This window comes from Trachypithecus francoisi, unplaced genomic scaffold, assembly GCF_009764315.1.
Source record: "Trachypithecus francoisi isolate TF-2019V2 unplaced genomic scaffold, Tfra_2.0 Lachesis_group18, whole genome shotgun sequence".
NCBI lineage: Eukaryota > Metazoa > Chordata > Mammalia > Primates > Cercopithecidae > Trachypithecus > Trachypithecus francoisi.
Genome location: NW_022681463.1, coordinates 61341661 through 61358676, shown reverse-complemented (window position 1 = coordinate 61358676; position 17016 = coordinate 61341661). Strand labels below are relative to the sequence as shown.

The 17016-nt window shown below is 35.5% G+C and overlaps 1 pseudogene; it reads right to left on the bottom strand.

Annotated features, from left to right (window-relative positions):
• Positions 1-1181: 1181 nt before the first annotated feature.
• The window catches only part of LOC117063363, a 71611-nt pseudogene continuing 55776 nt past the window's right edge, over positions 1182-17016 (bottom strand).

The window sequence follows — 17016 nt, the reverse complement described above, 5'->3', positions numbered from 1 at the left end:
GCTTACATCTACATATATGATAGGCAACATGATAGATAATATCCAATAACCACTCAACTGCATATATTTAAAAACACTCTTTGAGTAAGAAGCTTGCATTTTTTATTCCACCACAAAAATTTATACTCATTAATGTCAACCGGACCTAGATTTACATTTATGAACTTTGGTTATGTTCTTAAACCCTCAATTTAAGGTTATTTTATTGATAAAAGAGAGATAATACTCTCTCTCCTGAAGTGTTGTTGTAAGGACTAAATAAGGCACATTGGTGGTAGATAGCTAATTTGTCCCCATGATCAGCTTTCTTGGAGGGGCATGCTTTTGGCTGACACAGAAATTGAACCTATAGATGATTCTCCTGGCCGCCCTGGGACCCAGCTGCAGGCATGTGCTCATTTCTAGTCAATGGAGAACTATTTCTAGATTGTTTCAGGAGAAAGAAATAAATGTCTGTCTAATTTGAGTGAATCTTTTAGGAGTTTCTTTGTTCCCGTTTAGCCTGTATCTTAACTGATAAAATGAACATGTCTTAGCTTAATATAAATCTTCAAAGACAGTCACATTCCAAAAAATATCCAGTCTTTCTTGGAATGACTTTTTATAATTTCCTAAACTTAGGATTGGTATATTTAACTGTAGACAAAAGAGATGCTTCTTTGCCACAGAACACACAGAGGAGATTCTTCAAAAAGGTATACCTTATTCTACAGCAATTGCTTTATTTTTCTAATCTGCAAGTTTGTAATTTATTAAAAAAAAAAAAAAAAACTTCATTTTATATTAAACTGAGATTTCTGATCCACTATTCTAAGTTTAAAAACTACATTTTGTTCTGCATCACATCACAATAAAGCAATTACTTATGCATTTCAATCAATATTAAGAAAACAAATTGAAGGCACATATTAGACTTAACAGATGCAGGCGGAATGCAAGGGCAGAACAAATACACTGTATAAACATCTTCAAACTCAAATATACATTGGTTTCATGTGAAAGTTTCACACAGTGGCAACAAGAAACAGAATGAACATGTAAACAAGAAAATAGGATACCGTCTTATAACAGTACCGTGAAGAAGCCTTGGATCAGTTTGCCAAATGTACTATCTTGAGATGTTTTACGACAAACAGCTTTTCACATTTATGCAGCACTGTTCAGAAATAAACACATTTTCGCTATTGTTTTTGTTTGAAGAGAGGCTGGTGAAATGACTGAAGCTTGATTTGTAGTTGTTCTGTAATCTTCTTGTCCAGAGCCTTGTGGTGGGGAAGGGAGTGGGGTTTCAGGAGTTCAAATGTGGTCTGTATGAACCATTGTGTGCATGGGACCTAAAAGTACAGTTTGTCCAATCAATGGATCTTGAGATAAATGTGGATGTATTGGATGATGGAGGTGACTACTACCATTGGAAGCCCCATCTAACATTTCCTGAAGTAGGTGGACAATTGAAGTCATCCCCAAAAGTTTTTTAAATAAACTGTATTTGCTCAATCATTTGCCAAATGATGCACAGCATTGCAGGCAGCAGCAGAAACAACTCTCCAAACCTCCCCCAGGGAGCCATACTGCGTGCGGATCATTGATGTAGTTCTCCAAACCCATCCACTCTTGGAATTGCATGTTTTTAATGTTTATTGGATCTGTGTAGCCCATTTCAGTGTAACCCTTTTGCATCTGAGCCAAAAAATACAATTGCCTTTTGGATTTCTTGAAATGGTTGAACCAGCTCATCTAGAACTCGATTGATTACACTGCTAATCTCAACTTCACAGCTGTTGCAGTGAATAATATAGTTGTTTCCCAAAAGCAAAATATCTTTATACATCATGGATCTCTTTATAGCTCCAGGCAGTTAAGTGTTCCCCTGCATGAGATCTCAACAGTGCCACCTTATCATCCAATGGTAACTGACAGAAGGCAGTAATATATTTAGCCCATTCCACCAAGACTAAGGGCTGCTGTTTCAGAAATTCACAGACATCACCAACACTTTCAATTTTTTATTTCATTTTATTTTTTTTTAACATGTATGTCAGTATTTGCCCCAAGGCTTGAGACTGAGATCTGGCAAGACAGAACTTCAGCTTGTGCCAGTGTGTTAATGGAGGGGATATTGCTGCCATCACATGTGCTTCTTCTGGTGCTTATTCTATTGCATTCATTATACACAACTTCTTTTTTCATTCCTGCTCTAAAACACTTTTTTAATTGACAGTATATACATTGATTCCTTTTGGCCTTGTCAACAAAACATTGCCGACGGAACCTGCAAGAATAAACGTGACGGCCGGGCGCGGTGGCTCAAGCCTGTAATCCCAGCACTTTGGGAGGCCGAGACGGGCGGATCACGAGGTCAGGAGATCGAGACCATCCTGGCTAACACGGTGAAACCCTGTCTCTACTAAAAAATACAAAAAACTAGCTGGGCGAGGTGGCGGGCGCCTGTAGTCCCAGCTACTCGGGAGGCTGAGGCAGAAGAATGACGTAAACCCGGGAGGCGGAGCTTGCAGTGAGCTGAAATCCAGCCACTGCACTCCAGCCCGGGCTAGAGTGAGACTCCGTCTCAAAAAAAAAAAAAAAAAAAAAAGAATAAACGTGACTCTTGCATATGCTGCATCTGAAGAAGCCCTTGCACCCACCACAGCTCAATGCCCCACAGTGTTTTCCTGTTGCCTCGATCCTCATATAGCACATAGACAGATGAGACTCTTGTCTGGGCATTCATATTTGTCCTCTCTGGGGCAGAAGTACCTGCAAGGAACCACTCTCCAAGCTCTGGAGCTGCAGTCACTGTCCTGCAGTCGCCTCATCTCCCTGCAGCAGGTCCCTTCCATCCACCTCAACCGCGATATCTGACACCACACTTTGACAATTATTTTTCAATTGATTTACAGATTTAATATAATTCCAGTAGAAATCCAAGTGAGTTATCCTGTGCATATTAGCAATAGTCCAAAGTACATCATAGAACTAACTGTGAAACACAACGCTATAAAACTCCCAGAAGAAAACGTAGGCAAAAACGTGTGATTTTTGTTTAGCTGATGTGATGTTAAATATAAAACTGAAGTCACAGTCTATGAAAGAAAAAGAGATGATGTGAAGGTTATTGAAGTTGAAATATTTTGCTATGTGATAGTCACTGTAATGACAATTAAGAGGCTAGTCACACCCTGGCAGAAAAAAAAAAATTGTAAAACATATAAAGAATTTGTATAAAAACATACAAAATACTTTTGTAACTCAAGAATAAAAATAAATAATGCAATTGAAAAATAGACAAAATGTCTAATCAGACACTTCACAAGTTAATATATACAGATGGCAAACAGGTATAGGAAACTGTTCCACATCACATGCCATGATAGAATTGCATATTAAAACTGCAACAATAAGATAGCACTACATATCTATTATGATGAGTGTAACCCAAAAATATGATAATACCAAATTCTGGGAATAAATCAAAGCAATAGGAAATCTCTTTCATTACTGATAAGAATGCAAATGGTACAGTCATCTTGGAAGACAGTTTGACAATTTCTTACAAAGCTACATATAGTCTTATCATAAGATCCTATAATTGTGCACATAGATATTAGCCAAATTAACTTCAAAACTTATGTTCAAACAAAAACCTGCACGTAAATGCTTATAGAAACTTTATTCATAATCCCAAAAAACTTCAAGTAACTAAAAGCTACAATAGATGAATAAATAATCAGACTCCAATATAGCCATTCAATGAAATATCATTCAGTGGTCAAAATAAGTAATCTACATTTCCTTTACATTTTTTATTACTTGATAAATATAAAGGAAATGAAAATGTACATTGCTAAGTGTGTTAGTCTGTTTTCACCCTGCTGATAAAGACATAACCAAGACTGGGTAATTTATAAAGAAAAAAAGGTTTAATGGACTCCACAGTTCCACGTGGCTGAGGAAGGCACACAATCATGGCAGAAGGCAAAAGGCACATCTTAGGTGGCAGCAAGATAAGAGAGAATGAGAAAGCCAAGCAAAAGGGGAAACACCTTAGAAAACATCAGATCTCATGAGACTTAACACTACCATGAGAACAGTATGCAGGAAAACACCCCAATGATGCGATTATCTCCCACTCAGTCCCTCCCACAACACGTGGGAGTTATGGGAACTACCATTTAAGATGAGATTTGGGTAGGGACAAACCTCTAAAAAAAAATTTGGGTAGCCAAACCATATCATTCTGCCCCACCCCTCCCAAATCTCATGTCTTCACATTTTGAAATCAATCATGCCTCCCTAACAGTCCCCCAAAATCTTAATTCATTTCACCATAAACTCAAAACTCCACACTCCAAAGTCTCATCTGAGACAAGGCAATTCCCTTCCACCTATGACCCTGTGAAATCAAAAGCTTCCAAGATACAATGAGGTACAGGCATTGATTGGATAAATACACCCATTCCAAATAGGAGAAATTGGCCAAAACGAAGGGGCTAAAAGCTCCATGCAAGTCTGAAATCCAGTGGAGCAGTAAAATGTTAATGCTCCAAAATGATCTCCTTTGACTTCATGTCTCACATCCAGGCAAGATGTGGGTTCCCATGGTCTTGGGCAGCTGAGCCTCTGTGGCTTTGTAGGCTCCCCTCCTGGCTCCTTTCAGGCTTGCATTGTCTGTGGCTTTTCCAGGCACACAGTGCAAGTTATAGGTGGATTTACCATTCTTGGGTCTGGAGGATGGTGGCCCTCTTCTCACTGCTCCACTAGGCAGTGCCCCAGCGGGGACTCTGTGTGGGGGCTTCAACCTTACATTTCCCTTCAGCACTGACCTAGCAGAAGTTCTCCATGATGGTCCTGCCCTTGCAGCAAAATTTTGCCCGGACATCCAGGATTTTTCATACATCTTCTGAAATCTAGGTGGAAGTTTCCAAAATTCAATTCTTGACTGCTGTGCACCCACAGGCTCCACACCACATAGAAACTGCTAAGGCTTGAGGATTGCACCCTCTGAAGCCATGGTCCAAGCTGTACCTTACTCTCTTTTAGCCATGGCTGTAGCAGCGGGAATGCAGGGCACCAAGCGGCCACTGCACAGAGCAGGGGGACTCTGGGCCCAGCCCATGAAGCTTTTTTTTTTTTTTCCTTTTTTTTTTTTTTCTCTCCTAGGCCTCTGGGTCTGCCATGGGAGAAGCTGCCAGAAAAGTCTCTGACATACCCTGCAAACATTTTTCCCATTGTATTAGTGATTAACATTTGGCTCCTTGTTGCTTATGCAAATTTCTGCAGCCAGCTTGAATTTCTCCTTAGAAAATGGATTTTTCTTCTATTATATTGTCAGGCTGAAAATTCTGAAATTTTACCTTCCAAAGGGTACCTGGCACTGTGTACCCTTTTAAAGCTGAATGTTTTTAGCAACACCCAACTCACCTGTTCAACGCTTTGCTGGTTAGAAATTTCTTCCACCATATGCCCTAAATTATCTCCTTCAAGTTCAAAGTTTCACAAATCTCTAAGGCAGGGGCAAAATGCTGCCATTCTCTTTGCTAAAACATAGCAAGAGTCAACTTTACTTCAATCTGCAACGAGTTCCTCATCTCCATCTGAGATTGCCTCAGCCTAGATTTCATTGTCCGTATCATTATCGGCATTTCGGTCAAAGCAATTTCACAAGTCTCTAGGAAGTTCCAAACTTTCCCACATTATCCTGTCTTTTTCAGATCCCTCCAAACTGTTCCAACCTCTGCCTGTTACCCAGTTCCAAAGTCACTTTCACATTTTTGGGTATCTTTATAGTAGCACCCCACTCCTGACACCAATTTACTGTATTAGTCCGTTTTCACACTGATGATAAAGATATACCTGAAACTGGGTAATTTATAAAAGAGGTTTAATGGACATACAGTTCTAGGTGGCTGGGGATGCCTCAAAATCATGGTGGAAGGTGAAAGTCACATCTTACCTGGCAGCAGACAAGAGAGAATGAGAGAGCCAAGCAAAAGGGGAAATCTCATAAAACATCAGATCTCATGAGACTTATTTACTACCACTAGAAGAGTATGGGGGAAACCCTCCCCATGATTTAATTGTCTCCCACCAGGTCTCTCCCACAACATGTGGGAATTATGGGAGCTATAATTCAAGATGAGATTTGGATGGGGACACAGTCAAACCATATCACTAAGGGACAGAAGCTAGTCTGAAAATCTTGCATACTTTTTTATTTCAATTGCATGATATTATGGGAAAAGCAAATCTATATACAGTTAAAAGATTGGTAGTCATGAGGAATTATGAGAATGAGAGTAGGATTGATTAAGAGGTATAAGGATTTTTAAGGCAGTAAAAATAGTGTATCTGGTCCTATAATTGTGGATACCTGGCACTGTGCATTTGATAATACACCTAAAATTTTACAAAACAGAAAATAAACAATAATGTGTGCAAATTTTAAAAAGTCATTTAGGAGACCCAGAGATCCCAAGAAGGAATGCAGACTGTAATAATAGAATCTAACTGTATTGCAAATGTATGAAAAAAACCTTAGTGACGGGCTTGGGAGAACAAGCTGCTGACCTAAGTAACTTGAAAATGAGTGAGGCCTATAAGACCAAATACAAAAGGAACTTCACATAAACACTGTACTATAGTTGATAATAGTGTGTCCTATGAGAGTGTGGGTAAACAATTCGGAGATATATATATATATATATATATATATATATATATATCAGTATGAAATACTTAAAATATGTATGGAATTGAAAACAGTAAATGGATGTGACAGATGATGGGAAGCTTGTTTCTTACCAATGATATAGGAATTTACAGCTTAGTACGATGAGAAATTTAAAAAGATCCATGTGGCAATAAATTAAAGTTGAAGACATAAAAAAATCATGTTAATATAGAGACATATGTCTACATGTAGAAATGTTTATAGACATGAGTATATACATGTGTTAGCTTATACACTTCTGTTTTCTTGCTCTGATAGCTGAGAATGAATAAAAGAAATAAGCAGAAATGACTCTTAGTTCTTGATTTTTACTACTATTCTTCATTAAAAGGAACCAGTGCTGCTTGGCAAAATTGCTGATTCTGGACTCAGGGCAGGATTTATACAAGATGAGCCTGGACTGAATGGAAAGCCAGAGAAAATGTGCATAATCAGATGTGTAATGAGTGAGGAGAATAAAACATCAAATCTTTAAAAATTTTCAGAGCTTGATTAACCACTGAAAGCAAATATGATTGCTTTCAGCCCTGCACCCTTCCTAATGATTAACACACACACACAAATACAAAAGCAAAAGCAAGTGTTTCCTTAGTATAAATAGAAAGCAAATTAATTTTCAAGTAATAGAGAACAATTTAATTTGAAAATGTGATGCCTGGTCATTTTTGTAATAATTCTGTAATAAACATATTTCTGGAGCACTCGCTAATCTGTTTAATCCATGTTGTGGAGCAAGGATAATCATGGACACACTATTTTTGATCTTATAAAGCAATGAACAAATGCATGCAAAGGCCACTACTAATGATACCACCTTAAACAGTAGGTACTTTACTAAAACTACAGCAATCACATCTCCTTTTTAAGTTTCTAGTATTCTAGCTGCAAATAAGTGAAAAGCCTCTAAATGACATAGGTCCAAAAGTCTCTATCATTACAGATATAATTAAACGTTAAAATGCATGAGAATAGATGAAATTTTCTCATCTTCAATCATCCAAACTTAAGAAGATTCTTTATTTCATAAATGTCCTTATCCAGTTAACAGGTATAATGCTATGAAACGTTAAGTACAGAAGACCCCTTCACTGCATTTTTGCTTTCCTCAGTTTCAGTCACCCACAGTCAAATACGGTGAGAAAATATTAAATGGAAAATTCCAGAAGTAAACTGTATAAGTTTTAAATTGGGCACCATTCTGAGTAGCATGATGAAATCTCATACCCTGACATGTGAATCCTTCCTTTGTCCAATACATCCATGGTATATATGCTACCTGCCCATAAGTCACTTAGCCATCTCGATTATCAGATCAACTGTGGCAGTATCACAGTGCTTGCATTCAAGTAGGTCCTATTGTACTTCATCATAGCCTCAAAATGCAAGAAAAACGACGCCAGCAATTTGGCTATGCCAAAGAGAGGCCATAAGGTGCATAAAGTACATAAAGTTGAAAGTGAAAGTTCTCAACTCAATTAAAAAAAGAAGTAAAAAGGTTGTACTTTTTGCTAAGATGTAGGGTAAAAATAAATATTCTATTTGTGAAATTGAGAAGGAGGAAAAAATTATGTTAGTTTTGCTGTCACACCTCAAACTGCAAAAGTTACAGCCACAATGTGTGACAAGTGTTTAGTTAAGAAGGAAAAGGCAGTACATTTGGGAATGGAAGATATGAACAGAAAAGTGTTCTGATTGACGGCAATCAGGTTCGTTACCATCTGGGGTTTCATGCATCCCGTGGGGGTCTTACAACATTTATTTCAAGGGCAAGGGCTATTCTAAGGAGCAAAGATCTGATAGAAGATTAAACATTATTCTATAAAATGTCAATTTCTCTCGTAAATTACCTAAAACAGAAAAGCCCCAAACACAATGCTATTAATTTTATGATGGGTTTGCTGGCTGGGGGTAATTAACTGATATTAAATATGCATTTTATGTTCTCTTATTCATTCTAATGAAATATTTTACATATTATTTTCATGAGCAAATTTTCATATTTTGGTTGTTCACTTTTAATAAGTAATTAATTTGATCATGTTCAATAATTTTATAATTTTTTTAATTCACCCAATATGAAAAATATGATAGACATTTCATACTCTATATACATAGAGACAGAATAATTTGAATATTTGATAGGATAAATCTATTAAAATACAGTATATATAATAATAATTCTAGATAACAAAGAATAAAAGTCCTTAGCTGGCAGACAAGTTTGAGCAGAAATTCCAGTACTGAGATATATAAAAAAAGATTCTTTATTTCATAAATGTCCTTATTTTGGACATTTTCAAAACACGAAAATTTATAGGAAAAAAGGGAGAAAGATTGAGTTAAAGATAGAGAGAAAGAAAGAGACTGTTTGGAGGGTGGTGCCAATATAAATTCCCCAGACAGAAATCCACATTTTAGTATAACCTTTAAAAATTCATCAGGATATCTATTATCTATTTATACGAAACAAACAACAATGCCAACAACAAACACACACATTTTCAATAAGTTAATCTAAGTTTTGTATTTCAGCTTTTTATAAAAAATTAAAATAAACTGAAAATGTATACTAAAGTTAAAGTACAACCAATGTATTCTCTCTAAAAACATGAAGAAAAAATTGTTATCCCTTTATCAGATGAAAAAGCTTTAAAACCTGGCAGTTATGATCTTAATTAATACAAGTGATGAATGAAAGACTTCAGTTAGCAATAAACAGTAGAAGTGAGAGGTGGTCATTTATAACACCACCTCTAGACAGTCCAACATCATCTGAGTTATACCAAAAGCCATTAAAACAATTTTATTGGACATGAAATGTCAAGGAAAAAGAAAAGGAGAGCCAATACTTTGACAGCAAACCAACCAAATATAGAGAGTTCATAACAACTAATCTACCAAATACATAGAGAATCCATAACACTTGCGCAGCTCAATTGAGCACTGGAATTCTTTATATTTTTTAAGAATTCTTGGATCCAGTTGCAGTGCTGCTAGTGGCCAGAATACCAACTAAAATTTATAAAAAATAAATTTTTGTGGGCAACAGGAATCTAGGTTTGGATAAGGCTAAAACACGCAGGAAGTTAACGTAATAGATGGCATCACTCAAGATAATTTCTGGTTATTCATGGATTATCAGTGGACATATATACTCAATTGCTTATTCAAAGTTATTACTGAGTGCCTACCATAGAATAATTTTTCTTCAGGGCTCATTCATCTAGGCACTGGAACATAGTGCTTTCCCACAATTTGCTTTTGTATCCAAACAATGAAATATAATATTACAGTTAAATAAAATTTATCCTTTAAATACAACAAATATTGGTGACATGAATCCAAATTAAAAGCGAGTATCATTATTTGTGTGACATCAGATAATTTGATTTCTGAGTCTTTTAAATCTAACATTGAGGTGAATAATTAATATTTAAAATTTACTTATAGGTCTGTCTTCTTATAATAATAAATGAAATTTTACATTATAAAGTGCTTTGGCAAACACTAACAAATGATCACAATCAGAAGTGAAAATATCATTTGCACAGATTTCACAGATGAAAATGATTTTAGGGAGGATAGTGACAGCCTTAAGATCATCCAGAGAGTAAGTCAATAATTTGAATAAAATTGCAGGGTGTCATACCTTTAACTCAGTGACCCGCAGTTCCACAAATCTTGGTTCATTTAATATATTTAACTGAATGGTGGAATATTTAAAATAAATGTTTAAAAATTGGTAAATACTTTTCAGAAAAAAATACTTAACCTCAATCCCACACTGGTAGATGTGTTTGGTAGATAAACTAAAACAAGGACTATGCTGTATTTAAAGTTTTATAGGTTTTTCTTCAGTTAGTATATCTGACAAGATTTGACTCAAGTTCCAAAAAAAAAAAAAAAAAATCCTTCTAAACATATTTTTACTATTGTTTTAAATTTTCTCTTATGTTTGTTCATTTCTTGTGTTTGTCATTTTTAAAATAGCACTAATTAACATAAGGCTGGAGAGAAAATTGTACTACTAGATCCTGGAAGCTATGACCATAGTATAGATGCTGGAATTATGCCAGGGCTGTCCTTTAGAAGGTATGGTTTGGTGGAAAGTGGAATTATAAAGAAATAGGGTCACCTTATTCATTATGTTCATTAGGTACCACATCTTGGTCTTAAGATCATTTAGGGGTACACAAAAATGTTTTAATTTTAATTTCCTTAAAATTGAAAGAAAAAATGAATACACTATTTGCAAATATATAATGATAAATGCAATTTGAATTATAATTATTTTTATACCAATATGTTCATTGTAGATAGATAGATAGATAGATAGATAGAGATATATAGATCTCTCTTTCTCTCTCTCTCTCTTTCAGAGAGAGATATCTTTATAGAGAGAGACAACCTTCTGTGCTCCAACAATCTTTCTGCCTCAGCATCTGGAGTGGATGGGTCCACAGGTGTATGACACCATGCCCAGCGAATTCTTTATTTTATTTTATATTTTGTAGAGACAGAGTCTTGCTATATTGCCCAGGCTGTCCTTGAACTCCTGGCATGAAGCAATCTTCCTGCCTTGGCCTCCCAAAGTGCTGGGATCACAGGTGTGAGGCAACAAACCTGGCCAGAAAATATAATTGTGATTTATTTATTTATTTTTCTTACGGACAAAGGGATTCACAGAAGCAAAAGTGCATAGTGCCCATGAAAGTCATTATTCGATACTTTGGAAGAGGTACAGCCTCACTTAGAAACACCATCCAAAGCAGAATAAGCAAAGAAATATGCCATATTTTTTTCTTTTAATATACTCTAATTTCCTGGTAAAATTTCCCTGTGGCTGAATCTAGCTCGAAGCATATTCACAAGAAATCCTGGGAAATGTAATTTGCATTGTTAGCATATTCTGGTACAGTGCCTTAGGGAGGCAAGGAATAGATACTGGGACATTACTAGCTCAATCCTCCTATATTGTTATTTAGCATTAATATAACAATTTCCCTATATTTACACGCAAATAAAATTATCTTTCATCCCTCCATCTAACATGAAGCAACTATTCAACATATAAAGACATTCACATCTTCTTCAGAAAGAGAAGATACATGTTCTTAATCAATTATCAACCATTTCAAAGTTCAGGGTCTCCAGATGGTAATCAGACTTTTCATCAGATAAGAAAATGTGCCTCTAATATTTATATAATAAATAGTAGAGATGGGTAAGACTTTGGCTACTCAGTAGGATGGCATGGCAGAACAACCTCAAGAATAACTAGAAAATTAAATAATAAATTAATCTTATTTTAAAGACATTAAAGACCTCAACATTCAAACCCTGTCACTGAGTAATTTTGTACATGGGCCAAATGAACAAAGGATGGAGGAAGCCGAGCACAAAGGAGGAATAATATCCATAGGATGTGTCATTTTGTCCACTTGATTATTGAAAGCCTCCTTGGTAGTAGATGAGAAGTTACATGAAAAACAGATATCCTCACACCCCGTGCCTACACTTAACGATTCCATACACGTAACTCTTCCCCCGAGCTCCATGTGACAGATATTTTAATCTTGTTCTTTCCTAATCTGTAATCTAGGAAATGTAGATCTTTATCTCAGGTGACTTTTTTTCTTTACACAAGGGAGATAATCAAATGTACTTCTTGAAATTTTAGCAATATTTCCATTTCTTTCTGAGTTAACCCTGAGTTGGACTGTAATGCAACACCCATCCGCTTCCAGGTGAAAGAAATATATCACGCAGAACTATACGTAAATCATGTTTTATCTTTATTTTATTTTATTTCTATAGATTTAGGGGATACAAGTGCAGTTTTGTAACATTGATAGAGTGTGTGGTTGTGAAGTCTAGGTTTTTAGTGTGATCATCAGCCGTATACTTTTCTTTTTCCTTTAGTTGGCCACTTGGCCATAGATAGGGTAATCATACATCTGGTTTGTGTATTCCTATTATTAAAACATAATGATTTATAACTCTATATTATCCTCACACTCTGACATCTGGGTCATCTAAGTCAATGCTTTTTCAAATCTTATAGGCATATTAGTAACGTGATGATTTTATTGAAATATAGATTCTGATTCAGAAATTCTATGGTGGGGCCTCAAATTCTGTATTTCTAACAACCTTTCAAGAGAGGCTGAGGCTGCTGGTCAGTGTCCAAACTCTGAAAAGTGAAGATTTAGAGAAATTTCCATCTCTTGTTTATCAAAATATCATCAATGTAAGTGACTTGTAGGAAGTCCATTTATGAAAATCTTTGCAAACTACATGAGGAGAGAGTCAAAGTGTTGACATTGCCCTGATATAAGACAGATGAATTACACTGCTACTGATAAAAGAGCATTACAAGTAATTTTATGGAAACACTCTGGCAGATTAAAAAACAACAACAACAACAAAAAAAAAAAAAACAAGCAAACAAAATTTGCTCAAGGAGATGCCAGAAGCTGGGTAGAACAATAATGCACTTTAATGTCTACCAGGTTGGGTTTAAAATAATTTCATAAGCATTCTCTAATATCCACACTTCTCACTTCAAATTTAGAGTTTTAGCAGATAATATCATTTTTGAAGCTAACATTTGGCAATTCCTACAATAGTAACCTAGATTCATAGGCGAGAACCTCTTGCTAAGTTTTTACATCCATATTTATTTATTGGGACAAGAAACAAGAGCTCTCCAGAGACGGTAACAGAACTTGTATTTACTCATGGAACATCTTAGCAGTGCCAGCTTCCCGTACACGGATTCCTCATGAGGCAATGTAATGAAGGCCAGACATGCCTGTGTGTGCAGCAGGGTTAGCATTACAGGGAGGAACACTGAAATTCAGACCCAAAGTTTACATAGGGCAGCTGCCCATCTGTCCATCATCCATTCAGGGATATGGAGAGGGAAAAATAAGCAAAGAAATAAACAAACCTTGATTTGAGAAGGTAAATAAATGCTCTCTGGGAAGAGGATAATCCAACTGCTGTTAAAAAAAATTGAATTTCGAAAGTGAAAACTGTGACATCTGACATAAAAATTCACTGGATGGGTTCAATTGAATAATGAAGATGACAGAGAAATAAGTCACTAAACTTTAGGAGTAGGAATTATCCTACCTGAAAAACAGAGAGAGAAAATACATATTTTAAAAAAATAAACAGAGCCTTGGAAACAGTGGAACAATATCAAAAAGATCTACTATTCTGGTCATTTGATTACTACAAGGAAAGAAGAAAAACACTGGTATAGAAAAAAAAAAAGTTGTGGAAATAATGGGCAAAAACTAAAATTTGTAAGTGGAAGGAGCTAAGACCTTTTTGCAACCATCATGTAAAAGACACAAGAGAATGCGTTTTTCACTGACTGACCTAAACTGACAGATAAATGCAAAACTGCGATGTCCTTTTTCTGAATTTACTTAACCCTAGATTATCTTTTGAGGACTTAAAATTATTAATTCCATAAATGCACTTTTCTGGAATTTTGACCATCTTTTCAAGAACTGAAAATTGCTTAATGCAAGCTTGTTCAACCCACAGCTTGCAGGTCGCATGCAGACCAGGATAGCTTTCAATGCTGCCCAACATAAATTTGTAAGCATTCTTAAAACACTATGAGCTTTTTTTGTGATTTTTTTTTTTTTTTTTTTTAGCTCATCAGCTATCATTAGTGTTGGCGTATTTTATGTGTGTCCCAAGAAAAGTATTCTTCTTCCAATATGGCCCAGGGAAGCCAAAAGATTGGACACCCCTGGCTTAGTGGAATTATTTTCCTTGCCCTAACATCATATGGTATTTCCTGGTTCTCATTCCGATCCTTTATGTTTCCCCTTCCTATTTTTAATTAATAGAAATCTTTGCTAATTGCAAAGAAAATTGCATCTGATTTTGTGAAGGGTATTGATCTTCTTCTTCTTTTTTTTTTTTTTTTTTTTTGAGGCAGAGTCTTGCTCTGTCACCCAGGCTGGAGTACACTGGCCGAATCTTGGATCACTGCAAACTCCACCACCTGAGTTCAAGCTATTGACCTACCTCAGCCTCCTGAACTCCTGAGTAGCTGGGACTACATTACTTTTAATGGCAAAAACAGTAAATACTTGTGAACCAATCTAAAACAATTGGTAGTTAATGCTATGAATTTTCTTCCATGTGCTGTACTAGTTACATCCTACATTCATATTATGAATATGAATATTATCATTTTCATAATATTTTCTAGTTTTATTTTTTGACTTCTTTGACTTGTAGCTTATTTAAAAGTATCCTTTCCTTTGTGTTCTGGGTCTATTTTTATGTACTCTGTTTTTTTCTCTCTCTCTCTCTTAAAGGGTGTATTTTCCTGCTTCTCTGCATGTCTTCACATTTTTATTGGATGTCAGACATTAACATTTGTAATTGTTGGGTACTGGTTACTTTTATATATCTTCAAATATTCTTGACATTTGTTCTGGGATTTAGTTAAGCTACTTAGAAACTGATCTTTGAAAGATTTGCTATTACTTTTTGTAAGGTTGTATCAGAAGAGCTTTTAGTCAGGACTACTTTTCCTCATCACTGAGGCAAAAACATACTGAACACGTCAACCAGCACCTCATATATTATGAGGTTTTTCTGCTCTGGCTGGTGGGAACACAAACTATTCTAGGCTATGTGTCAATTCCTGGATTGTTTTTTCTGCTAATGTCTGGTGGGTTATTCCCCAGATTCAGATTTTATACTCCCATTGAATTATATCATCAATATTCAGCGAAAGACTCAATAGAATCCGAAGCAGATCTCTATAATTCCTCCCAGAGTAGTTCTCTCCTCTTTCTTACTCAGCCTTAATAATTCTAGCCACCGTGGCCTCTACTGTTTCTGAAATTTGTCTCCTTAAGATAGCTTATAACAGTTAGATTCTAGTTTGGTCCCTCTATCCCTTTGTTGAAACCTACAAAGTCTCCTCAGATAGAAAGTTCGTGCAATCATGAGGTTGTCTAACTGTTTCCGTTAACCTAGAGATCAATGTCTTGTGCTGCTTGTTTTCAAATATTTGAAAACTTGTTTCTTACTGAATGCTTGATTTTAGTGAAGCAGGATAAATAGCTTATTGATATAATTTGGTATATTCAATTAATCATAAAAAACCCTTGCGTGTCCATGTTTTCGTGTATTAACAAGGAAGAATACCACCCAATGTGCCTGACTTGGATGTATTAACAAAGAATACCCAAAATTTGCTTAAAAGCCTATTGAAATACTGTTGTCTTTTCCAACTATATGTCTACAAAAGGCAATAATTTCCCTATACCTCAACCAAAACAATGTATCTCAGCAAGTTAAATCCAGAGGCAGAATTATCATTATGAAGGCACATATTTTTAAAATGTTTGGAAAAATATAAAAGAATTTCACTCTTACCACAATTTGGGAAAGAAAAATATATTTTTTCGGTCTGTCAGTTCTATCAACATAGGAGATTATTATTTTGCTAATGAGTTCCTAAACAAACACTTTAAAAATGCATGTGGGCTTAAAACCTAGGTGATGGGTTGATAGGTGCAGCAAACCACCATGGCACAAGTATACCTATGTAACAAACCTGCACATTCTGCACATGTATCCTGGAACTTAAAGTAAAATAATAATAATAATAAATAAAATAAATAAATAAAAAAGAAAAAAAAATACTACATTTTAATTTCTTGTAAGGTAAGTATCAATAGGTTTAACCCAAATAAACAGCATCTATTTATCATTTCCAATCCTTGCAATCAAAATTTTGAGAATTACTGATCTATTTAATTTCCTTGTATTTAATTATCATTTGAAGCAAAGTTATAGCAATAATTTTCTGTATACTATTTTTGTTGTTCTCAGTGTAAATTTGTTAAACATTAGATTATTAAACTGAAAATGCTTATATAAAAATTATTTCAGCCCCATATTTGACAGTATCAACTCATATTAGTCAATAACTCAACCAATACCCTAAAAATTAGAGACCTAATGACATTTGTGTAATTGATTCTTTGGGCTACTCAATTGGCTTCTTGCCAGTTAGGATGTGTACGTGAGGTATGAGGATGTGGTGAGAGATTGAACATCAATTCATAACTATCCTCCAAAACTCAAGATTCTGCTTAGGTTTTTGTTGTCAGTTACAGGGATCTATACAGGACATCCAATTACAGCACTATCTGTTTCTGAGATTTATAGTTAATCATTATAAAGGGGAAATCCACTCACAGAAAAATGCTCAGGGGCCTTCACTAATCCCTACACAT